This window comes from Triticum urartu, chromosome 4, assembly GCF_003073215.2.
Source record: "Triticum urartu cultivar G1812 chromosome 4, Tu2.1, whole genome shotgun sequence".
Lineage (NCBI taxonomy): Eukaryota > Viridiplantae > Streptophyta > Magnoliopsida > Poales > Poaceae > Triticum > Triticum urartu.
In genome coordinates this window covers 234,733,937-234,739,936 of record NC_053025.1, presented here as the reverse complement: position 1 = coordinate 234,739,936, position 6,000 = coordinate 234,733,937, and positions in this window count along the sequence as shown.

Below are 6,000 nucleotides of genomic sequence, written 5' to 3'. Positions count from 1 at the left end.
CCCTACGGGTTCGGGAACCTTGCAAACATGACTGAGACGTTCTCCGGTCAATAACCAACAGCGGGATCTGGATACCCATGTTGGTTCCCACATGTTCCACGATGATCTCATCGGATGAACCACGATGTCGAGGATTCGATCAATCCCGTATACAATTCCCTTTGTCTAGCGGCATTGTACTTGCCCGAGATTCGATCGCCAGTATCCCGATACCTTGTTCAATCTTGTTACCGGCAAGTCTCTTTACTCGTTCCGTAACACATCATCACGTGATCAACTCCTTGATCACATTGTGCACGTTATGATGATGTCCTACCCAGTGGGCCCAGAGATACCTCTCCGTCACACGGAGTGACAAATCCCAGCCTCGATTCGTGCCAACCCAACAGACACTTTCAAAGATACTTGTAGTGCACCTTTATAGCCACCCAATTACGTTGTGACGTTTGGCACACCCAAAATATTCCTACGGTATCCGGGAGTTGCACAATCTCATGGTCTAAGGAAATGATACTTGACATTAAAAAAGCGTTAGCAAACGAACTACATGATCTATGCTATGCTTAGGATTGGGTCTTGTCCATCACATCATTCTCCTAATGATGTGATCCCGTCATCAACGACATCCAATGTCCATGGCCAGGAAACCATAACCATCTATTGATCAACGAGCTAGTCAACTAGAGGCTTACTAGGGACATGGTGTTGTCTATGCATCCACACATGTATCTGAGTTTCCTATCAATACAATTCTAACATGGATAATAAACGATTATCATGAACAAGGAAATATAATAATAATCAATTTATTATTGCCTCTACGGCATATTTCCAACAATCGTATGAATGGCAAGTGTAAGTAGTTATTCATAAGGATTTATCGGTGGTCGGGAATAGCAAAAGTGGTGGGCACAAGTCTCGAGAGAATATCGAAGAGTATCTTCGGAATCTTCTGGTGAAGCAGGCGGTCATCGGTAACACAGGGCTCTCCGGTTGAAAGTGATCACGAGATCCTAATGTTAGAGTTAGCAAAATTCATTTAACCCGAATAGAAGGGAGATCAGAGTCCCAGAGTATAGACGAGGAGTAAAAAATCCTAATACCATCCAATGGCGATGTGCGCCCGTAAGCCGAACAGCCATGTTAGTAAAAGTTTTTCAATGACTAGACTCAACTTCGGCCAAGGAGTTTGAAAGGGGATTCCTACAGGCAGTCGGCTCTGATACCAACTTGTGACGCCCCCGATTCAATCGTACACTAATCATACACGCAAACGTGTACGATCAAGATCAGGGACTCACGGGAAGATATCACAACACAACTCTACAAATAAAATAAGTCATACAAGCATCATATTATAAGCCAGAGACCTCGAGGGCTCGAATACAAGAGCTCGATCATAGACGAGTCAGCGGAAGCAACAATATCTGAGTACAGACATAAGTTAAACAAGTTGCCATAAGATGGCTAGCACAAACTGGGATACTGATCGAAAGAGGCGCATGCCTCCTGCCTGGGATCCTCCTAAACTACTCCTGGTCGTCGTCAGCGGGCTGCACGTAGTAGTAGGCACCTCCCGAGTAGTAGTAGTCGTCATCGACAGTGGCGTCTGGCTCCTGGGATCCAACGTCTGGTCGCAGCAATCGAGTATAGGAAGGGGAAAAAGAGGGAGCAAAGCAACCGTGAGTACTCATTCAAAGTACTCGCAAGCAAGGAGCTACACTACATATGTATACATCGGTATCAAATGGAATAAGGGTATCATATGTGGACTGAACCGCAGAAAGCCGGAATAAAAGAGGGATAGCTAATCCTGCCGAGGACTACGCTTCTGGCCACCTCCATCTTGCAGCATGTAGAAGAGAGTAGATGGTAAGTTCACCAAGTAGCATCCCATAGCATAAACCTAACCGATGATTCTCCCGTCGTCGCCCTGTGAGAGAGCGACCACCGGTTGTATCTGGCACTTGGAAAGGTGTGTTTTATTAAGTATCCGATTCTAGTTGTCATAAGGTCAAGGTACAACTTCGGGTCATCCTTTTACTGAGGGACACAGCTATTCGAATAGATCAACTTCCCTGCAGGGGTGCACCACATAATCCAACATGCTCGACCCCATTTGACCGGACACACTTTCCTGAGTTATGCCCGGCCTCGGAATATCAACACGTCGCAGCCCTACGTAGGCACAACAGAGAGGTCAGCACGCCGGTCTAAATCCTATGGCGCAGGGGTCTGGGCCCATCGCCCTTTGCACACCTGCACGTTGCGAACGCGGCCGGAGAGCAGACCTAGCAACCTCCATTATAAAGGAAGTTGCGTTACGCGATTCAACCCGGCGTGCGCCACTCAGTCGCTGACGTCATGAAGGCTTCGATTGATACCACGACGTCGAGTGCCCATAACTGTCCCGCGTAGATGGTTAGTGCGTATAGGCCAGTAGCCAGACTCAGATCAAATATCAAGATCTCGTTAAGCATGTTATTTTGAAATAACCACGGACGCCGACCAGGGCCAGGCCCACCTCTCTCCTAGGTGGTCTCAACCTGCCCTGTCGCTCCGCCACAGTGTAACCGTCGGGGGCCTTCGAGAACTCAGGCCCACCTCTACCGGGATGGAGCCACCTGCCCCTTCAGCCCCCAACATCAGAATCACTCGCGGATACTCCTACGAGCCGACCCGTCTTTAGTCACCAACTGTATAACATGTATTTATGTATAAGTATATACCCGTGATCACCTCCCGAGTGATCACATCCCGATAGTATAGCATGGCAGACGGACAAGAAAGTATGGCCACTGATGATAAACTAGCATCCTATACTAAGCATTAGGATTGCAGGTAAGGATAACAACAGTTGTAGCAACAATGACAGGCTATGCATCAGAATAGGATTAACGGAAAGCAGTAACATGCTACACTACTCTAATGCAAACAGTACAAAGGAGAATAGGCGATATCTGGTGATCAAGGGGGGGCTTGCCTGGTTGCTCTGACAAGAGAGTGGGGTCGTCAACACCGTAGTCGTACTGGGTAGGAGCGGCGTCGATCTCGGTGTCTAGCGAGAGAAGGGGGGAAGAAACAATAAATATAATGCAAACAAATGCATGACGATGCATGACATGACAAATATCGGTGCTAGGGGTGCCCTAACGCGGTATGAGGTGATACCGATGAAGGGGAAAAACATCCGGAAAAGTATCCCGGTGTTTCGCGTTTTCGGACAAACGAACCGAAGGGGGGAAATTACGTGTTTGCTATGCTAAGGATGCGTGGCGGACGAACGGGCTGCGTATTTGGATCCGTCTCGTCGTTCCGACCAATTTTCATGTATAAAGTTTTTCCATGCGAGCTACGGTTTATTTGTATGATTTTTCCAAGTTAAATGATTTCTAGAATTCTTTCTAATTCGAAATAAAAACAATGAATACCTTTTGTACACAACAACACCTACCCACAATGTATGACCAATGGGGCCAGGGGCTGGGTTGACTCAGTCAACAATTGACTGGTCAACCAATGAATAGTACAAGTGGGGCCTACTTGACATTGAAACAGACTTTTAATTAGGCTCTCCTTTTTTTTAGGAAATAAGATAGGCCCACATGGCATAGACTACATCTAGATCAAGTCAATCAATTTAGTCAACATAGGGGGATTATTAGCACTAACGGAGATTAGTTTCTAATCTCAACAGGGGCCGACCCAGGTGGTAGTGGCCTAGGCGGCCACACACACACACACGAACACACACCCCACACACACGGCGCATACACATACTGCCATGGAGGAGAGCAACCGTACCTAGCTAGCAAGCATCAGGTAACAACAGCAGTAGCAGCGTAGAGCAGCAGTGGCGCAAGAGCAGTAGCAAGTAGCAGCAGGATCGCACAGGCGGCAAGGCAGCGGAGCAGAGAGCAGCAGCGGTAAGCCGAGCAGCTGCAGCGGCACAACAGCAACAGCACGAGCTGCAGCTGCAAGCTGAATCAGCGCAGCAGCAACGACAGTAGGCGGAGCAGGGACCGCGGGAGGCTGCGGGGTGCGCCGTGGACGCGGCCCGGGCGAGCGGGGGCGAGCAAGACATCGCGCATCCATCGGTGCTACTGGATCAGGCGGGGACGACTTAAGGCGACGGCAACGACGACGGTGAGCGGCGGCCGAAGCAAGAACTCGAGGGGGGCGGTGCTAGGAGCACGCACGCAAAGCACCGAAGGGCTAGGCAGCTCCCACGCGATGCCAGAAGCACCCGTGGTGTGCTTGCCTGAGCCGGAGAAGCACTACAACAGCGGCAACAAGCATGACGGCGGCAACGAACTACGACAAGTGTGGCGCGGCGGCTAGAGATAGCAAATCGAAGGGGAGGCAGAGGGGAAAGGCAGAGGGCTCACCAAGGAGCGCACGGAGGCTCACTGAGAGCTTAGGAGCGCAGAACGGCGACAGGATCGATGGAGAACGGCGGCGACCGAAGGAGGAAGAAGACTCGATCCTGGCGATGTAGCGCGAGGGGACTCGAACTGATGGCCGTAGATGAAGTAGACGAGGCAGAAGGAGCTCCTGGCATAAAATATAAAATTGTGGCAAACGGTGGCCGGTGGCCACGGGATCGACAAAGATAACGACGACCACGAGCTCGGCCTTGTTCAGGTCGTCGAATTCGAGCGAGGGGGAGGGGGATTTGGGGGCTAGGGTTGCAGAGGGAGAGGGAGGCTACTGGGGGTGCTCTTATCCTCGGGGAGGGTCGCAGGATGGCCAGCACCTGGCAATCGGAGCCATGGACGCGGCGCGTGCGTCCACGGCGTCTATGATGAACAGGGAAGGAGACAGGAAGTGTTGGGCTGGGGTGGATTGAGCATGTTAGTCCGGTTGGCCCAGTGGGGGGTTTCATTTCATTTCTTGTTTTCTCTTTCATTCATTTTTTGTTAACATTTTATTTTTACTTATTATAGTTGTATCAAATATAAAAATGAACCACTAATTTAGTGTTAATAAATATGCTACAGTCCCAATAGTTTTGGGAAACTAAATAAAATAGTTTTATAATTTAATAATTGAAAATGCATTTAATTAATTGCTTTTGCTACAGTTTTATTATTTTAGTGAATTTAAACATTTTATAAAAATGTGGATTGTCCACCGACATTACTTATGATTTATTTGTCACATCCAGAAGATTTTAGTTTTAATGCTTGAAAATATTTCTCGTTTGACATCATCATAAATTTGGACTTGAACGGAAATTGAATCATCACGGGATTAACAATAGTAATCGTGGTGACATGGTATCATTAGTAGAGGTTCATTATAGCTTAATTATCCGGGCGTTACAATCTTACAATTCAGAGATAATACTCACACTTGCAAGTAGCAAACTGTGATATGTGAGATGACACATAAACAAAAGCAAACAAACAACGACCACCTTGACCAAGGGTGAAGCTTCTGAATTAGTACTGGAAGGACAAACCATATAGTAAGATAGAGGAGATAACCGATGGGCGCCTCGCGCGGGTGGATGAGCGGCGACTCACTTCGGGGCGTCTAACTCGCTATCTCGCGTGGTGGGGCAGTGGGAGGTGGCTAGAGAGGAAGAGGAGCGCAGCGGCTTCGCGACCTCAGCAACGGAGAGCAGAAGAGCTCGAACACCATCATCCACAGGCGGCGGCGCATGCCGCTCCAGCTCGCTGGCCCGTACCTTGGCAGCCGCACCGCCGCGTCTTTGGAGCTGAGGTCGCGGTCCGCCGAGACGCCAAGCTCCGTCAGGCCCTCGCTTGGGGCACACGCACGGAACACATAAGAGTAGGATGAAGCGTGCTACACACCGGTGGCCACCCGCCATCGGCCAACACGGGATGACCTTGTCGGAGTCGTGCACCACCTTCGTCCATCACCACACGGGGAGGGATGACCACGCACCCCCTTCTCGTCGGGCTCGGGAAGGGCGAACTGGATCTCGGCCGCCACGGTTGGATCTTGCCGGCACACGATTGGGCAGAGGAGGAG